Source organism: Macaca mulatta, chromosome 19, assembly GCF_049350105.2.
Source record: "Macaca mulatta isolate MMU2019108-1 chromosome 19, T2T-MMU8v2.0, whole genome shotgun sequence".
NCBI lineage: Eukaryota > Metazoa > Chordata > Mammalia > Primates > Cercopithecidae > Macaca > Macaca mulatta.
In genome coordinates this window covers 70,559,924-70,579,298 of record NC_133424.1, presented here as the reverse complement: position 1 = coordinate 70,579,298, position 19,375 = coordinate 70,559,924, and the positions used below count along the sequence as shown (strand labels likewise).

At 47.9% G+C, this 19,375-nt stretch overlaps 2 long non-coding RNA genes across 8 annotated transcripts; one reads left to right on the top strand and one right to left on the bottom strand.

The window, feature by feature from the left end:
* Nucleotides 1–397: 397 nt before the first annotated feature.
* LOC144337125 (uncharacterized) lies at nt 398–19,361 on the bottom strand. 7 transcript variants are annotated; one of them, XR_013409790.1, is made up of 4 exons: nt 18,739–19,361; nt 9,479–9,750; nt 8,580–9,346; nt 398–1,611 (listed from the first exon to the last, which is right to left on the bottom strand). It is a non-coding gene; the product is annotated as an uncharacterized LOC144337125 (long non-coding RNA). The 7 variants fall into 7 exon arrangements; XR_013409791.1 differs by having other exon boundaries at nt 1,240–1,647; nt 8,713–9,346; XR_013409792.1 differs by having other exon boundaries at nt 1,240–1,640; nt 8,713–9,346.
* Nucleotides 12,045–13,896, top strand: LOC144337153 (uncharacterized). The gene is made up of 2 exons (XR_013409825.1): nt 12,045–13,225; nt 13,814–13,896. It is a non-coding gene; the product is annotated as an uncharacterized LOC144337153 (long non-coding RNA).
* Nucleotides 19,362–19,375: the final 14 nt, after the last annotated feature.

The following is a 19,375-nucleotide window of genomic DNA, read 5'->3' as shown; positions in this document are numbered from 1 at the left end:
GGGGGCACTAATGTGAAGGGGGATGATCTCACATGGCAGGAATTGCAGTTGCTCTTCCGGCTTTCAGTCTACGGTCAGTTGGTGCAAATGCAGGGAAAATGGGTGCATTTAGTCATAACTGCAGAGAAGGTGCAGTCATAATGAGACTTCTTTTCACTAAAAGGAGAGTGTCAATTGCTGTGGTCACCTGAGCCCCTAGAAGACAGAAAAGAGGACTGATCCAGAGGGCCTGAAATGCAGAGAATCAAGGGGAGCTCGATCAACATCCAACAAAGATGCCACCTTTATACCCCCGATCACAGTTGCCAGTTTACATTTGCTAGTGTGATTTGATTAATGTTGTCAACACACTGCTGACAGAGCAAAGGTTCAGTCAGTAAAGAGACAATAAGCTCCATACGGATTTAGATAGTTTATGGTTTACATAGGCATTAAAAAGTAGCCAAAGGTGCCAGCTCTCTGGTCCTGTCCCACACACCCAAAAAGGACACTAAAATGAAGGGGGCCAGAGAACTGCAACACGAGTTGGGGGACATCCCTTTGCTGAGAGTCCAATTCCAGACTCCAGCTAAGTAGCTGTATCGTCTGCACCTGTACCCCGAGGGCGAGGGAAAGGCAGGTATCCTCACGCCTCATCAGAAGGTTGGGGGCAAACAGAAACAGTCACATGATAGCCTCACAGTCAGAAAGAGGCAAGCAGGAGACGGCCTTGTAGCAGCTCCTCCTAAGCTTCCCATTCTCTCCTGTTCTGGGAGGATCAGGAGGCAACTGCTAAGTCTAATAAGTCGTGACTCAGACCTTCGGTGGCCTGGTCCACGTGGGTACCCGGGAGGTGGAGCTGTTCTACACATGCTTACCTCTCTCACTGAAAGTCAGCTCCCCGGGGAAGGGCACTTGTGCATTTTGTTCGCTGCTGAGCTAGTCCACTGCCCACCACAGTGGGGCTGAGGCAGCACATGTTAGGTAAGTGAACATGTACAAGATACTTGCTTGGGTGCAGCAGGGTATAGGGCATTTCAATCACCCCTCACAGTTCCCTTGTGCTTCCCTGCAGTCAACAACTCCACCTCTGCCCCATCAGAAAACTGGTTTGGGAGCCAGGTTCAAATCTATTTTAGCTTCTTGTCAGTATGGATTAGTTTTGACTTTTCTAGAACTTCTAATAGATGCAATCACAGTAGTACAAACTCTTCTGTGCCTGGTTTCTTTTGCTCATCATTTTGTTGATAATGAGAGTTATCCATGATCCCCTTTATTGTGAAGTAGGATTCCATTATATGGATGTAGGACAGTTGATTTTTCCATCATCCTGTGGTTGGACATTTTGGTTGTTTTCAGATTTTTTAGCTATTGAATGAAATTACTATGAACATTGTGTAAAATTTTGGTTTGGGACACAGGTTTTCATTTTTCTTAGGTGAAAACTAGAAGTAAGCAATTATATGTTTAACTTCATAAGAAACCAAGGAACTATTTTCCAAAGCTATTTTACTACTTATAGTCCCACCAGCAATGTATGAGTGTTCCAGTGGCTCTTCATTCTTTCCAACACTTAAAATATTTTAAAATTATTTTTTTTTTTTTAGACAGGGTCTCATTGTGTCACCCAGGCTGGAGTGCAGTGGTGTGATCTCGGCTCACTGCAACCTCCACCTCCTGGGTTTAAGTGATTCTCCTGCCTTAGCCTCTCCAGGAGCCAGGATTACAGGTGCACACCACCATGCTCGGCTAATTTTTTTTTTTTTTTTTGTATTTTTAGTAGAGACAGGGTTTCGCCATGTTGCCTAGGCTGGTCTCGAACTCCTGGACTCAAATGGTCCACCTGCCTCAGCTGCTCAAAGTGCTGGGATTACAGGCATGAGTCATCCTGCCCGGCCCAAACTATTAATTTTAATTGTGGTAAAATACACACAAAATTTACTATCTTAATCATTTTAAAGTATACCTATTAACCAATAACTTCCCGTTCCCCCTCCATGCCCCTGACAAACACCATTCTACTTTCTTTCTCTATGGATTTGGCTACTCTAGGTACCTTATGTAAGTGAAATCATTTGCCAACACTTTTCAACTGTTATAGTGGGTGTGTGGCAGGACCTCATTGTGATCTTAATTTTCATTTCTCTGATGATTGCTGATATTGGGGATCTTTTCATGTACTTGTTGACCATTGGTGCTATCTGAGCTTCCTGAATCTGTGCTGTTTGTCATGAATTTTAGAAAATTCTTGCCACCATTTTTCGGTTATTATTTTTTCCTGTGTGCATTTTAGCTTCAGAAGTTTCCATTGGCCATGCACAGTGGTTCTCACCTGTAATCCCAGCACTTCAGGAGGAAAGGGCAGGAAGATCACTTGAAGCCATGAGTTTGAGACCAGCCTGGGCAGCAAAAGTGAGACCCTATCGGTACAAAAAAAAATTTTTTTTCTTTTTTTTTGAGACGGAGTCTCGCTCTGTCGCCCAGGCTGGAGTGCAGTGGCCGGATCTCAGCTCACTGCAAGCTCCGCCTCCCGGGTTCACACCATTCTCCTGCCTCAGCCTCCCGAGTAGCTGGGACTACAGGCGCCCGCCACCGTGCCCGGCTAGTTTTTTGTATTTTTTAGTAGAGACGGGGTTTCACCGTGTTAGCCAGGATGGTCTCGATCTCCTGACCTCGTGATCCGCCCGTCTCGGCCTCCCAAAGTGCTGGGATTACAGGCTTGAGCCACCGCGCCCGGCCCAAATATCTTTTTTCAACAAATGGTCCTGGAAAAACTAAAGATACACATACAAAAAAAAATAAATAAATCTAGACATAGACTTACATCCTTTCCAAAACTTAGCTCTGCCCTGGTCTCTCAGCAGGTCGGAAAATACACCAAAGTTCCTGGAAGCTTTCCCATGCTTGACACTCCCAGAGTATCCCTCCACTGGAGACAGACATGTGATTCCACATCTGGCTGAGGGAAATTTCAGAAATGCTCATACTGTCTCTCACATGCAATTCATTTTTTTTCTTCTTTTTTCCAAGGTTCATTTTAAGTTCAGGGGTTGCATGTGCAGGTTTGTTACATGGGTAAATTGCATGTTGCTGGAGTTTGGTTTACCAATGATGTCACCCAGATCGTGAGCATAGTAACCTCTTCCTCAAGTTTTTTGTTTTTGATCCTCATCCCTCACCCTCCACTCTCAAGTAGGCCTGGGTGTCTATTGTTCTGTTCTTTGTGTCCATGTGTACTCAATGCTTACCTTCCACTTAATGAGTGAATATGTGCAATATCCGGTTTTATGTTCTTGTATTAAGTTTTTTTATTTTTAATTTTTTTTTTAGACAGTCTCACTCTGTTGCCCAGGTTAGAGTGCAGTGGCAGGATCTCGGCTCACTGCAACCTCTGCCTCCCTGGTTCAAGCGATTCTCCTGCCTCACCCTCCCGAGTAGCTGGGACTACAGGCACCCGCCACCATGCCTGGCTAACTTTTGTATTTTTAATAGAGACAGGGTTTCACAATATTGGCCAGGCTGGTCTCAAACTCCTGACCTTGTGATCCACCTGCCTTGGCCTCCCAAAGTGCTGGAATTACAGGTAATTTGCTTAAGTTAATGGCCTCCAGCGGCATCATGTTGCTGCAAAGGACATACTTGCATTCTTGATTAATCCATGTGTAGTATTCCATGGTGTATATGTACATTTTTAGAAATCCAATCCATTGCTGATGGGCATGGAATCTAGGCTGATTCTATTCTTTGCCATTGTGAATAGTGCTGCAATGAACGTACAAGTGCATGTCTTTTTGGTAGAACAATTTATATTCCTTTGGGTATATGCCTGTAATGGGATTGCTGGGTCGAATGATAGTTAAGTTTTTGTTTGTTTGCTTGTTTTGTTGTTGTTGTTTTTGAGACAGTCTTGCTCTGTCGCCCAGGCTGGAGTGCAGTGGCACAATCTCAGATCACTGCAAGCTCCGCCTCTTGGGTTCACGCCATCCTCCTGCCTCAGCCTCCCGAATAGCTGGGACTACAGGTGCCCGCCACCACACCTGGCTAATTTTTTTGTATTTTCAGTGGAGACAGGGTTTCACTGTGTTAGCCAGGATGGTCTCCATCTCCTGACCTCGTGATCCGCCCGCCTCAGCCTCCCAAAGTGCTGGGATTACAGGCTTGAGCCACCGTGCCAGGCCCAAGTTTTTTGAGAAATCATCAAATGGCTTTCCACAGTGGCTGAACTAATTTACATTCCCACGAGCAGTGTGTAAGTATTCCCTTTTCTCCACAACCTTGCCAGCATCTATTATTTTTTGACTTTTTAATAATTGCCATTCTGACTGGTATGAGGTGGTATCTCATTGTGGTTTTGATTTGCATTTCTCTAATGATTAATGAACTTGAGCACTTTTTCATATGCTTGTTTCATAAATGTACGTCTTCTTTTGAGAAGTGTCTGTTCATGTCCTTTGCTCATATGTTAATGTTTTTGTTATTGCTTGTTAAATTCCTTATAGATTCTGGATATTAGAACTTTGTCAGGTGCATAGTTTGCAAATATTTTCTCCCATTCTGTAGGTTGTCTGTTTACTCTGTTAATAGTTTATTTTGTTGTGCAGAAGCTCCTTCCTTTTTTTTTTTTTTTTTTTTGCAATTGCTTTTGGAGACTTTGTCATGAAATCTTTGTCAACGCCCCCGTCCAGGATGGTATTTCCTAGGTTTTCTATAGTTTTAGGTCTTATATTTGTCATTAATCCATCTTGAGCTGATTTTGTGTACATGGAGTAAGGAGGTTCAGTTTCAATCTTCTGCATATGGCTAGCCAGTTATCCCAGCACCATTTATTGAATAGGGAGTCCTTTCCCCATTGGTTTGTTTTCCCCATTGATTTGTTCCCCATTTGGTTCAGCTTTGTTCAAGACGAAATAGATGTAGGTGTGCAGCTTTATTACTGGGTTCTCTAACATGTTGCATTGGTGTATGTGTCTGTTTTTATACCAGCACTATGCTGTTCTAGTTACTGTAGCCTTCTAGTGTAAGTTTGAAGTCAGGTAGTGTGACGCCTCTGGCTTTGTTCTTTTTGCTTAGGATTGCATTGGCTATTCAGGCTCTTTTTGGTTCCGTGAGAATTTTAGAATAATTTTTTCTAATTTTGTGAAAAATGACATTGGTAGTTTGATAGGAATAGCATTGAATCTGTAAATTCCTGTGGACAGTATGACCATTTTAACAATATCAATTCTTCCTATCCATAGCATGGAATGTTTTTCCATTTGTTTGTGTCATCTCTGATTTCTTTCAGCAGTGTTCTGTGGTTCTCATTGAAGAAATCTTTCGCCCCCTGGTTAGCTGTATTCTTAAGTATTTTATTCTTTTTGTAGTTATTGTGAATGAGATTGAATTGATGATTTGACTCTCAGCTAGGATATTATTGGTGTATAGAAATGCTACTGATTTTTGGCCAGGTGTGGTGGCTCACGCCTGTAATCCCAGCACTTTGGGAGGCCAAGGCAGGGGGATCACGAGGTCAGGAGATCGAGACCATCCTGGCGAACATGGTGAAACCCCGTCTCTACTAAAAATACAAAAAAAATTAGCCAGGCGTGGTGGTGGGCGCCTGTAGTCCCAGTTTCTAGGGAGGCTGAGGCAGGAGAACGGCGTGAACCCGGGAGGCGGTGGAGCTTGCAGTGAGCGGAGATCGCGCCACTGCACTCCAGCCTGGGTGACAGAGTGAGACTCTGTCTTAAAAAAAAAAAGAAAAAGAAAGAAAAGAAAGAAATGCTACTGATTTTGGCACATGATTTTGTATCCTCAAACCTTACTGAAGTTGTTCATCAATTCTGGGAGCCTTTGGGCACAGACTATGGGGTTTTCTAGGTATAGAGTCCTATGATCTGCCAAGAGAGAGACTTTGACATTCTATCTGGAAATCTTTATTCTTTCTCTTGACTGACTGCTCTGGCTAAGACTTCCAGTACTATGTTGAAAAGGAGTTGTGAGAGATGGCATCTTTGTCTTTTTCCAGTTCTCCAGGGAATGCTTCCAGCTTTTGCCCATTTGGTATGATGTTGACTGTGAGTCTGTCATAGATGGCTCTTATTATTTTGAGGTATGTTCCCTCAATGCCTAGTTTATTGAGGATTTTTAACATAAAGGGCTGTTGAATTTTATGAAAGGTTTTTCAGCATCTATTGAGATGATCATGTGCTTTTTGTTTCAGTTTCTGTTAATGTGACGAATCACATTTATTTATTTGTGTATATTGAACCAACCTTGCATCCCACGATTAAAGCCTTCTTGATGGTGGTGGATTAGCTTTTTGGTGTGCTGCAGAATTCACTTTTTATTTTCTTTTTCTTTTTTTTTTTTTTTTTTGAGACAGAGTCTCACTCTGGTGCCCAAGCTTGAGTGCCGTGCCATGATCTCGTCTCACTGCAACCTCCGCGTCCTGGGCTCAAGCGATCCTCCTGTCTCAGCCTCCTGAGTAGCTAGGATTACAGGTGCCCACCACCACACCCAGCTAATTTTTGTATTTTTAGTAGAGACGGGATTTCACTATGTTGACCAGGCTGGTCTCGAACTCCTGGCCTCAGGTTATCTGCCTGCCTTGGCTTCCCAAAGTGCTGGGATTACAGGCGTAAGCCACTGTGCCCGGCCGGGAATTCATTTTTATACTGACAGGATAATAGCAGCAGGGCTCTGAAGTGTCACTTAGGTTTTATGTTTGTTTTTAGAGCCAGGGTCTCCTTATATTGCCCAGGCTGGTCTTGAACTCCTGGGCTCAAGCAATCCTCCCACCTTAGCCTCCTGAGGAACTGGGACTACAGGTGCATCCTATTGCATCCTGCCCATTTTTATACTGAAAATGTCACAACAGCAGTTGAAGGGGTTTCTAGGTTCACTGCACTCATATGCCTTTTTCTAACACAAACCTTGGTGCTAAACGAGTGCACTACATGGGCTAAACATTTTCTCACATTTGCCACATTAATAAAGCCTTTCTCCAGCATGAACTATTTGGTGCCTGTCAGGAACAGAGAAGGGACTGAGATTTGACCCTATGGCAAGTTACAAGTTACCCTGACAAACTATGAGAGCCAAGCTTTGAGCCTCCAGAATAGGTCTAGAATCCACACTCTCAACTTCCTTTTTTTTTTTTTTTGAGACAGAGTCTCACTCTGTCACCCAGGCTGGTCTCAGCTCACTGCAACCTCAGCCTCCCGAGTAGCAGGGATTACAGGTGTGCGCCACCACACCCAGCTAATTTTTGTATTTTTAGTAGACACGGGGTTTCACTATGTTGGCAAGGCTGGTCTCCTGACCTCGTGATCTGCCCGCCTCGGCCTCCCAAAGTGCTGGGATTACACGTGTGAGCCACCACGCCCGGCCCATACTCTCCACTTCTTATCTCATAAGATTGTAGGGAGGATACAATAAAATAATATGAATTAAGTGAACATGAGCATAACTGGTCCAGAATAAGCAGTCAGCAAACAGTACTGATGTTGGGGCTGGGTGTGGTGGCTCATGCCTGTAATCCCAGCACTTTGGGAGGCTGAGGTGGGCAGATCAGCTGAGGTCAGGAGTTCAAGACCAGCCTGGCCAACATGGCGAAACCCTGTCTCTCCTAAAAATACAAAAAATAGCCAGGCGTGGTGGCAGATGCCTGTAATCCCAGCTATTTGGGAGGCTGAGGCTGGAAAATCACTTGAACCTGGGAGGTGGAGCTTGCAGTGAGCCGAAATCACACCATTGCACTCTCCAGCCTGGGCGACAGAACAAGACTCCACCTCAATAAGCATAAAAATAATAATAGTATTGATGTTATTAACATCATGGCTATTCCTTTTGTTTGATCAATGTACATTGGTTTTTCTAGGTCATAAGGTATGGAACAAGTATGTCCATCCTAACAGCATGTGAACTAAGGCCTGGAGGCTAACAGCCTGGGCCTCTAGATAGGCGTCTTCTGTGGATTGAGTGGGCTGAGCTGCTAAAACAAGGGGTTAAAGGGAAGGATTGAAGCTTGGAGGGCCTTCCCCCACCCCCTTTCGGGTTTGGACTTCAGTGAAGAGAACTGGAAACCAAAAGGTAACGCTCTCTGCACTCTCAAAGGCAGGATGGGTGGCAAACGAAGGTCCAGGTCTTGGATAGAACCAAGGCGAATTGCAGAGCCAGTTCCACCTCCAGGAGGCACTGCAACTGACATGCCAGCCACTGTGGCTGGCTTCCTCAGATGCCTCACAGAAGCCTCAGATTCAGTCCCCTGCTGTGCAATCATCTTACTTTTAGGTAATGGCATCTTAAAATCTTGACTATTTCACAAAAATTAGCTGGGTGTAGGCCAGGTGTAGCGGCTCACGCCTGTAATCCCAGTACTTTGGGAGGCTGAGGCGGGCGGATCATAAGGTTAGGAGTTTGAGACCAGCCTAGCCAATATAGTGAAACCCCGTCTCTACTAAAAATACAAAAATTAGCCAGGTGTGGTTGCATGAGCCTGTAGTCCCAGCTAGCTATGCGGGAGGCTGAGGCAGGAGAATCACTTCAACCTGGGAGGCAGAGGTTGCAGTGAGCCGAGACCACACCATTGCACTCCAGCCTGGGTGACAGACTGAGACTCCATCTCAAAAAAAAAAAAAATTAGCTGGGTGTGGCAGCACATGCCTATAATCCCAGGTACTAGGGAGGCTGTGGCAGAAGAACTGCTGGAACCCAGGGGGCAGAGGCTGCAGTGAGCCGAGATAGCTCCACTGCGCTCCATCGTGGGCAACAGAGTGAGACTCTGTCTCAAAAAACAAACAAAAAAAAGGAATCCTGAGTATTTCACAAGCCCTTTGGGGAGCCTCAAAAGCAACTGTTACCTTGGAGCTGGATTTCCCAGACAGCCTTGGATCAGGAGAAAGCTTGGGAGGTGGAGATCGGTCAGGTCCTAAGAGAATGGGTAATTACTGGGCTTGGTAGTGGTGGGGATAAAGACAGAGCCTGGGGCATTCACAATACCTGTGTCAAAGGTTTTCCAGAGACAACTTGGCAGATGACTGCAGTCAGGCCTGAGTCTAGGTGTCAAGGAAGGGAGTGGGGAAAACAATATCATCTCCTTTTAGGGAACCACAGGGGCTTGTGGGTAGAGGAACAGTATTGGGAGAGTCAGGGGTTGTTGATGTGGCCCCTGGCACTGAAGTCTGCAGGCAAAGGTGCTCAGTGGATTCCACATCCAGGAATCTTGGTGTCCCCATAAGGCCAGCATGGAGGCTACCGTAAGCGTTCACAGCATCTCTGGACTTCTGGGCAGGTCAAAGGATAAGGTCAGCAGGCTGTGGCACGGGCTGTTCTGGCATCACCATGGAAACATCCCCACTGCACTGACCCCCAGCATGGCTGTTACCTAATGGCCCAAGTGGAGAGATTAGAGCACAGAATGGGAGCAAGGTGTTCAAGATCTAACTGTGGCTGCCCAAGCAATGTACAATTAAGCTCTGATGGCCCATGCCACTCTCCCACCCTTCATGCAGCTTACCTGGACATTTACTCGGGCTCCACTGACCTCTGTCTCCAGTAGTGTTGAGAGAAACTTCAGAAGGTATGTTTTTCAGGGCACATACTTTTTGGCGTGGATGTCATTTCTTCCTCTAGACGGGTAGGTCTGAAGCAACCTGAGTAGTCCAGAGGACTTCTGGAATTACCAGGGAGGTGTCAACTTGGCTGACTGTGTTTTTGCCAACAATGAGACTGGACAGGGTATATAAGTCCTTCCATGGGTGATGTCATCTCCTTCCTCTCTTCATGGTGCTAGGTAGGGCAGACAGGCACAAGGGCATGAGAGACAGCAGCAGTTGCCACTCACCCAGTGACATAGTATGGGGCAGACTTGGGGCTCTCCATCCTTCTCAGGCCAGCCCTTTTGAGGGCAGGGTGCGTTTAGGGGGTTTAACCCTTATCTGGAAGTCATAGCGTAGCCCGGGGATCATTCATGGACTATACATTGGTTTTGCTGAATAGAACCTTTTCCTAACTCCTTAAGTGTTTTGTAAATAGGTAGGAACTTTTACAAACGAGGTGATTTCCACATACAGTTACCTATCTCCCATTCCTCTTGGAAGTCTGGAGAATCCAACAGTCTTGTGTTACCTTGCCCACCCGCTTCCCATTCCTTGTTGGGGTTAGCCCTGCCTCAGTGAGAATGTAACCAGAAAGGAATGAAGATCACAGCTGCTAGAGTCCACCAGGAAGCCTCGCTGAGTCTCGCCTTTCTAACAGTCCTAGAGTTCCTGACCACATAGTGATGCCCAAAAGGTGCCTGGTCCAAGGGAGCATGACAGGAAGGTATAAAAATTATTTTGGTGGCCGGGCACAGTGGCTCACACCTGTAATCCCAGCACTTTGGGAGGCCGAGGCGAGCGGATCATCTGAGATCGGCAGTATGAGACCATCCTGACCAACATGGAGAAACCTTGTCTCTACTAAAAATACAAAAAAAAAAAAAAAAATTGGTTCTTTTTTTTTTTTTTTTTTTTTTTGAGACGGAGTCTCGCTCTGTCGCCCAGGCTGGAGTGCAGTGGCCGGATCTCAGCTCACTGCAAGCTCTGCCTCCCGGGTTTACGCCATTCTCCTTTCTCAGCCTCCCGAGTAGCTGGGACTACAGGCGCCCGCCACCTTGCCCGGCTAGTTTTTTGTATTTTTTAGTAGAGGCGGGGTTTCACCATGTTAGCCAGGATGGTCTCGATCTCCTGACCTCGTGATCCGCCCGTCTCAGCCTCCCAAAGTGCTGGGATTACAGGCTTGAGCCACCGCGCCTGGCCAAAAAATTGGTTCTTTAAAAGGCCAGGAGCGGTGGCTCATGCCTATAATCCCAGCACTTTGGAGGCTGAGGCAGGTAGATCACGAGGTCAAGAGTTTGAGATCAGCCTGACCAACATGGTGAAACCTCGTCTCCACTAAAAATACAAAAATTAGTTAGGCGTAGTAGTGTGCACCTATAATCCCAGCTACTCAGGAGGCTGGGGCAGGACAATCGGTTGAACCTGGGAGGCGGAGGTTGCAGTGAGCCGAGATCGCACCACTGCACTCCAGCCTGGGTGACAGGGCGAGACTCTGTCTCCAAAAAAAAAAAAAAAAAAAAAAAAAAAAAGCCTTTTGGCATTTGTATGGCTTTGATAGATGTGCAAGTCTGCAGGTCCTGAGAACCTTACCCTGCATGGACTCAACCATCAAAGCAAAGTTTTGGCTGTCCCTATGGACTGGATACAGTTCCTTCAGGTCACTGATCTCACTCACTCCCTAATTCCTCACACCCGTATTTCCTTACCATTTAGTATACCGACTTGGCCACTGTCTGAATACAAGGAAGTGACACTGCCTAACACAGTCTGGCGTCCAGATGGCAAATGTTCATAACAGCATTATTTTTTATTTTTTATTTTTTTTTTGAGACAGAGTCTTGCTCTGTCGCCCAGGCTGGGGTGCAGTGGCCGGATCTCAGCTCACTGCAAGCTCCGCCTCCCGGGTTTAGACCATTCTCCTGCCTCAGCCTCCCGAGTAGCTGGGACTACAGGCGCCCGCCACCTCGCCCGGCTAGTTTTTTGTATTTTTTAGTAGAGACGGGGTTTCACCGTGTTAGCCAGGATGGTCTCGATCTCCTGACCTCGTGATCCGCCCGTCTCGGCCTCCCAAAGTGCTGGGATTACAGGCTTGAGCCACCGCGCCCGGCCAACAGCATTATTTATAATAGCCAAAAACTGAAAACAATCCAAAAGTCCATCAACTGGTGAATAAATAAAATGTGGCATATCCATGCAATGAAATGCTATTCAGCAACACAATAAATAAAAGAGTGATTTATAATATGTATGAACCTCAAAAACATTCCAGTAAGTGATAAAAGCTGGACACAAAAGGCCACATATTACATGATTCCATCTACATGAGATATCCAGAAAAGACATAAAAAGGATTAGTGGTTGCCAGGGGCTGGGGGCGGATCTTAGCTGCAAAGGCTGTAAAGGAACTTTTGAGTCTGATAGGAATGGGCTAAGATGATGTTTGTACAACTGTATAAATTTACTTAAAATCATTAAATTGTACACTTATTTTTTTTTTTTTTTTTTTTTTTTTTTGAGACGGAGTCTCACTCTGTAGCCCAGGCTGGAGTGCAGTGGCTGGATCTCAGCTCACTGCAAGCTCCGCCTCCCGGGTTCACGCCATTCTCCGGCCTCAGCCTCCCGAGTAGCTGGGACTACAGGCGCCCGCCACCTCGCCCGGCTAGTTTTTTGTATTTCTTAGTAGAGACGGGGTTTCACCGTGTTAGCCAGGATGGTCTCGATCTCCTGACCTCATGATCCACCCGTCTCGGCCTCCCAAAGTGCTGGGATTACAGGCTTGAGCCACCACGCCCGGCCCCTAAATTGTACACTTATAATGGGTGAACTTTATATGTATATTATTTGACAGTTCAATTAAACTGTTTTTTAAAAAGGAGGTATAGAGGATGTTTGTCACAATCCTGGAGTTCCTGACCACATGGTGGTAACCAAAAGTACCCAGCCCACTAGGAAATGACAGGAATTCATAAAACCTTTTGTTATGAGTAGAGCTGTGGGAGATAAACGGGTGGACAGGCCTCAAGACATTGCACATCCTCATTCTGCAAGGGTTCAGTCACCAAGCAGTTTGCTAGGCTCCCCATGCTCTATTTCCTCACATCCAGTGTTTCCTTATCCACCTATGATACTTGACCTAGTGCTTGTATGAATACCAGAAGGTAATATACTACCAAGGTGTGGCCTCCAGAGGGCTTGCTTTCGACATTGCTGGGGGAGACATTCCTTGGAAGAGAGGCCACTTTCTTGCTTCTTCCAGACCAACCACTCCCCTCTCCAGGCAAACTCCAGGTCAGAAGCTTCAGAACACAGCCTTTCATTCTTTCCCAGGGGCAGCCACAATTAGACAGAGAGATGCTCCCTGCTGCTGTGCTCTGAGTCAAGTGCACAGGGGCTCCTGGTGGCCAGTCTGAGAACACCTCCATGCTCAATTCACTCCATCCTCTAAACAGGACTCCAATACCAAAGGTGAACCAATGAGTGATGAATGCATTATGACACAGTCCAGTGTACTCTCTGAGGTAAGGGCACCAGAGCTAGGTGATGACAAGAATGCATAAAACCTCTGTTATAAGTACTTAATGAAGACATCATGGATGTCAAATGCACACTTTTCTTTTTTTTTTTTTTTTTTTGAGACGGAGTCTCGCTCTGTAGCCCAGGCTGGAGTGCAGTGGCCAGATCTCAGCTCACTGCAAGCTCCGCCTCCCGGGTTCACGCCATTCTCCGGCCTCAGCCTCCCGAGTAGCTGGGACTACAGGCGCCCGCCACCTCGCCCGGCTAGTTTTTTTGTATTTCTTAGTAGAGACGGGGTTTCACCGTGTTAGCCAGGATGGTCTCGATCTCCTGACCTCGTGATCCGCCCGTCTCGGCCTCCCAAAGTGCTGGGACTACAGGCTTGAGCCACCGCGCCCGGCCAAATGCACACTTTTCAATGTCTGTGGAAAATGGGAAACTTACCCACAAGTCCCTCAGAAACTATCCAATCAGGGCTGGGCGCGGTGGCTCACGCCAGTAATCCCAGCACTTTGGGAGGCCGAGGTGGGTGGATCACTTGAGGTCAGGAGTTTGAGACCAGCCTGGCCAATATATGGTGAAACTCCATCTCTAGTAAAAATACAAAAATTAGGCAGGCATGGTGGCACCACCCTATAATTCAAGCTACTTGGGAGGCTGAGGCAGGAGAATTGCTTGAACCTGGGAGGCAGAGGTTGCAGTGAGCCGAGATCACACCACTGCACTCCAGCCTGAGCAAGAGTGAGACTCTGCCTCAAAAAAAATAGAGAGAAGAGAAGAGAAGAGAAGAGAAGAGAAGAGAAGAGAAGAGAAGAGAAGAGAAGAGAAGAAAAAGAAAAACAGAGAGGCCGGGCACAGTGGCTCATGCCTGTAATCTCAGCACTTTGGGAGGCTGAGGCGAGTGGATCACGAGGTCAGGAGATCGAGACTATCTTGGCCAACGTGGTGAAACCCCGTCTCTACTAAAATACAAAAAATTAGCCAGGCGAGGTGGCACGTACCTGTAATCCCAGGTACTTGGGAAGCTGAGGCAGGGGAACTCTTAAACCTGGGAGGCAGAGGTTGCAGTGAGCTGAGATCGCACCACTGCACTTCAGCTTGGCGACAGAGAAAGACTCTGTCTCAAGAAAAAAAAAAAAAAAGAGAGAGAAAGAAATTATCCAATTAGGCTCCTTACTTGGAATGGGGTCATGTCCATATCAGAGCCCATCACGAGTGAGCATGATACCACCCCAATGCGTGCAAGGCCCCTACCATCCCTCCAAGGTAGTATAAGCAAGAAACAGGGAGTGACTTACATTGAAGAACTAGGAAGTCACCATCAAACCCAGATGGGCTTCCACCACAGGACCCAGTGGTGTCATAGCTCTGCCAAGGTCCCTCAGTGGGCTGCAGAACATGGGTTCTGTCGGCTTCTCCACATGCAGGGCCATCATGGAGTGTCTCCTCAGGGAGGAATCCTCTACACAAGGTTTAGCTGTGGCCGAAGGCTACTCATGTAGGGCTTTTTGTTGTTGTTGTTGTTTTGAGATGGAGTCTTACTCTGTTGCCCAGGCTGGAGTGCAGTGGCATGATCTTGGCTCACTGCAATGTCTGCCTCCCGAGGTCAAGTGATTCTCCTGCCTCAGCCTCCTGAGTAGCTGGGATTACAGGCGCCTGCCACCACGCCCGGCTAATTTTTCTGTTTTTAGTAGAGACGGGGTTTCACTATGTTGGCCAGGCCGGTCTCGAACTCCTGACCTCAAATGATCTGCCTGCCTCGGCCTCCCAAAGTGCTGGGATTACAGGCATGAGCCACCATGCCCAGTTGTGTCTCTATTTTTTTTTTTTTGGTGGGGGAGACAGGGTCTTGCTCTGTCACCCAGGCTGGGGTGCAGTGGCTCCAACTCAGCTCACTGCAACCTCAGCCTCCTGATGTCAAGCGATTCTCCTGCCTCAGCCTCTGGCATAGCTGGGATTACAGATGCGCGCCACCACGCCCAGCTGATTTTTGTATTTTTTGTAGAGAGGGGGTTTTGCCATGTTGGCCAGGCTTGTCTTGAACTCCTGACCTGAGGTGATCCCCCTGCCTCAGCCTCCCAAAGTGCTGGGATTACAGGCATGAGCCACCACACCTGGCCAGTGTGAATTCTTTTATATTAAATAAAGGAGCTGAAGACTTTCCTACATTTACTATAATAAAAAGGCTTTTCTCCAGGGTGAAGTTTCTGGTGCCAAGCAAGGCAGGAGCTGTGGCTGATGCTCTCCCACACTGGCTGCACTCCTAGAGGTTTTTTCCAGGGTGAATCACTTTGTGCACATCAAGGCAGAAGCTGCAATTTTTTGCTTTCCTACATGCTGCACTCACAATGCTGTAAAGTAGCTGGTGCTAAATAGGATTAAAACTGTGAGAAGAGGCTTTCCAACATTAGCTGCATGCACTGGGCCTTTCTCTGGTGAGAATTCTGCAGGATGAAGTTTCATACTTCACTGAAAGCTTTCAAGTAGTTATTGCATTTGTACAACCATTCTCTGGTGTTAATTTGTTTTTGCTAATGAAAGCAGAGCTCTGAATATAACATTTATGAACCTCAAGTCAGGTACCAGGGAAGCCACCAGGACAGCTGGCACTGCCCCACTTTCCCTGAACTTAGGAGTCCTTCATAGGGTATGACCATTTTGGTGCAGAAGAGTTTTGCAAAATTTTGCTCACGGCTGGGCCACACTCCTTGCGCTTATGGGGACTTTCTCTGGGGTGAATATTTTGGGCTCAAAGGAGGTAGAGTTCTGGCTGGAGGATTCCCCATGTTACTACACTTGTAAGGCCCTTCGAAGATGTGCGTGTACTCCTACTTTCTCAGGATGAAGACAAAAGTGAAGGCCTTCCCATGCTCATAACACACTTGCAATTTTTCCCACTGTGAAGTTTTTTGGTAGGACAAAAGGTTTGCTTCTTCTCAAACACCTTTCCATATGCTATGTATTTATCAGATATCTCTTCAGTGTCAGTTCTCTGTAGGTTCTGCAAAATGTGGAGCTGCAGGGCCCTCGTGTCTGGTGACAGGCCAGTACCATGCAGTGAGCGAAGCCCGGGTCTTGAACCATTGACACCTATGCCCACACTCCTCAAATGGAACAAGCCAGTCTCATGGAAGAACGGGTTTTCAAAAACTATGTATTTATGTTCTATTTATATTGGAGATAGGATCTCGCTCGCTATGTTGCCCAAGCTGGACTCAAACTCCTGGACTCAAGCGCTCCTCCTGCCTCAGCATCCCAAGTAGGTGGGACTATAGGTATGAGCCACCATGCGCAGATAACAACTATTTAAAGATACATTATCAGTTCAAGACACATTACAGGGAGGCCAATGGTAGGAGATCTGGCCATTGGAGGGGAGGAGGGGAGAAGGGGAAAGAATGAGTCTTGGAAGACAGAGAGGAGGCCATCCAGGGAACAGGAGTCAGGGGAAAGTAGGATAGAGTGTCAGAAGAACGTCAGGAAAATTTTTTAAAAAGGCATGTCTGGCCAGGCTCACGCCTGTAATCCCAGCACTTTGGGAGGCTGAGGTGGGCAGATCACCTGAGGTCAGGAGTTCGAGACCAGCCTGAACAACATGGAGAAACCCCGTCTCTACTAAAAATACAAAATTAGCCAGGTGTGGTGGTGCATGCCTGTAATCCCAGCTACTTGGGAGGCTGAGGCAGGGGAATTGCTTGAACCCGGGAAGTGGAGGTTGCAGTGAGCCGAGATCATGACATTGCACTCCAGCCTGGGCAACAAGAGTGAAACTCTTGTCTCAAAAAGAAAAAAGAAAAAAAGGGCATGGCTATACATCCTGGTGCCAGGACAATAGAGGTCACAACTCAGGTACCAGGTGAGCCACCAGGGCACTGCCAACAGCTCTCCCACAGCTGTCTTCCATTCAACAGAACTGGTGCACCATGGGGCCTCTCTGTCCATGGCCTAATTCAAGCCACCCTGTCCACCAGCCAGGTCTCTTCATTAGTTCTAGTTAGGTGATCACACGGCACGGGTGGCGGCAGTGATCCTATAGAGCTCTGATCAAGTGGTTTGTGAGAAGGCAGCCCACGTCAAGGTGATCCACCCCATGACAAACCACCGTAGGCGAAGATCACCTGTCCAGGTATATAGCTGGGAAGAACTGAACCTCACAAAGTCAATGCTCAGTGACCCCACCATCAGTGACCCTGTCAGTGCCCACTGGGACTCGCAAGGGACAGCTGGCAGAAAAATTCTACTAGAGTGAGGGGATGTGGCAGAAGGGACAGAAAAGTGACAGATCCTGACAGCGTAACCTAGCCAGGAAACCACCCAGCTGCATGTGATATGCTACACAGGTTTTGAGACTTATGATTCCAGGTCGGCGTTGAGGGGCGGGACTTCCGGCACCGCCATAGTGGTCCTCACTTTGCGGCTGGTGTGTTGGGCTACAGGAGACCTCGGGAGCCGGACAAGGGCGAGGGAGTGGGTGCAGGGGCCGTCACTGCAGCTTCACAAGGTTGTCAAGGTCCCAGGGCAGAAGGTGTGGGGGTTTATGAAGCAGCCAGGGATAAGTCGCAGAACACTGGCCAGTGCCAGGGCCAGCAGCACCTCCCACAGGGAACAAGGGAAAGGCGGAGGAAAACCTAGATTTCATGTGTAGTGGAAAGAGGAGACACAGTAGCCTTACCTGGTGAGCACAGGAATACAAAGCTCTGTAGCATCACGTCACTATAGAAGCCCCCCTGGACCTCACTAAGGAGCCCCACATTTTTGGAAGATGTACTGACCCTGCCCTTAAAGGTCACTAAGCCCTGCAACACCAAGTCAATGGGCAGACAGATGTGATCTAAGCACTGGGCATGAGCCCTAGCCACTGGTCCTTAGTCTCAACACTTCACCACGAGGGCCCATCTGTAACTCCAACCTAAAACCCCCCTTCCCAAATCCTATCCTCAGGCCCTTCCCTGGTCCAGGCCACCAACATAATGCAGTCTGGAGGTCCGGAAACCACACCAGAATGCTATACATCCAGAGGCCCATTTGACTCCTCCACTCACAGGCCTCCAGACAATTCAGACCCTATAACTACAAAATCCATCACTAATCTTCCAAGAAACGTCCTCCTCCTGCCAACTGCCAACCTCTATTCTCCACAGGAGGCATCCTAATTCTTCCTAACTACTTGGGATGGTCCTTCACCCCTACTCATGCTTATTCCACTTATCTAAGGTAGCAAAAAATTCCATTAGCTCTATCTTGAAGATCTATTGGGAATCAGATCACTTCTCCCATCTCTCTTGCTTCCGTTCTGGACAGGCCACTATCATAACTGTCTGGAACAATACTGCAATAACCTCCCCACAGTCTCCCTGCTTCCAGCCCCGCTACAACCACCTTCTCCAGTAGTGTGTTCATTCAGCAGCCACTGGAATACTTTCCAAATTCTAAGTCAGGTCATGTCCATCCCTTTTCTGTCCAACACCTTTCATGGCTCCCAGCGCCCTCAGTGTGCCAGGAGAGGCAGGACTCCTCTTACGCTCTCCACTCACTGCCGAGGGGGCACGAGATCCTTCCTGAACGCTAAGGTCAGTCTCACGTCCAAGTCTTCGCATATGCAGATCCCTCCTTCTGTACCCTCCACGTCTCAACAAACTGGATTCTGAAATGGTGACCCCCCTACCTGTGAACGCTCCACACTGTTCGGTGGGGCTGCAGAGGACCTGGGGAAGGTACTTCTCAATTGGAGACTTAGGGCAATGGTGCTGAGTCCAGCCGAGTGGGTGCCAGGAGACCCTTGGCACACGCTCCAAGCCTGCAGCCGGGCGCACGCTGGGTCAAGACCTCCCAACGCGTGGCTTTTCTTGGCCTCGGCCTCGCGCTCCTTAAAGCCGACACAACGCCAAGGGCGACCACTCCCGGGAGCCGCGGACACCTCCGCACGGTGCGACCTGAGGGTCCCATTGGGCCGGCTTTATCTACGGCCGGGGGCAACACTGGGGCTCGGGGGGCGATATTCGCCGCGGTCGGGGCGCTTATATGTCACGGAGGCGGAACTTCCCCGACTCTCGTGCCTTCCTCACTCCTGTTTTCATGGGCCCAGGGAGCCTCCAAGATTCCGTCCCTCGCCTGACAACGCGGTCCCTTCAGATGCAGACAAAATCGAGAAATGCCAAAGTGACGGTCCGAGGACGACGACAGAAGTCCCGCTTGCAGACTGATTGGCCCGCGTCTTCCACCCCGCCCGGAAGTGCCCTTCTCCTGGGCTGCCAATGGCCAGCCCTGAGGCACGGCGAGGGTCCTTCTGGATAATGTAGTTT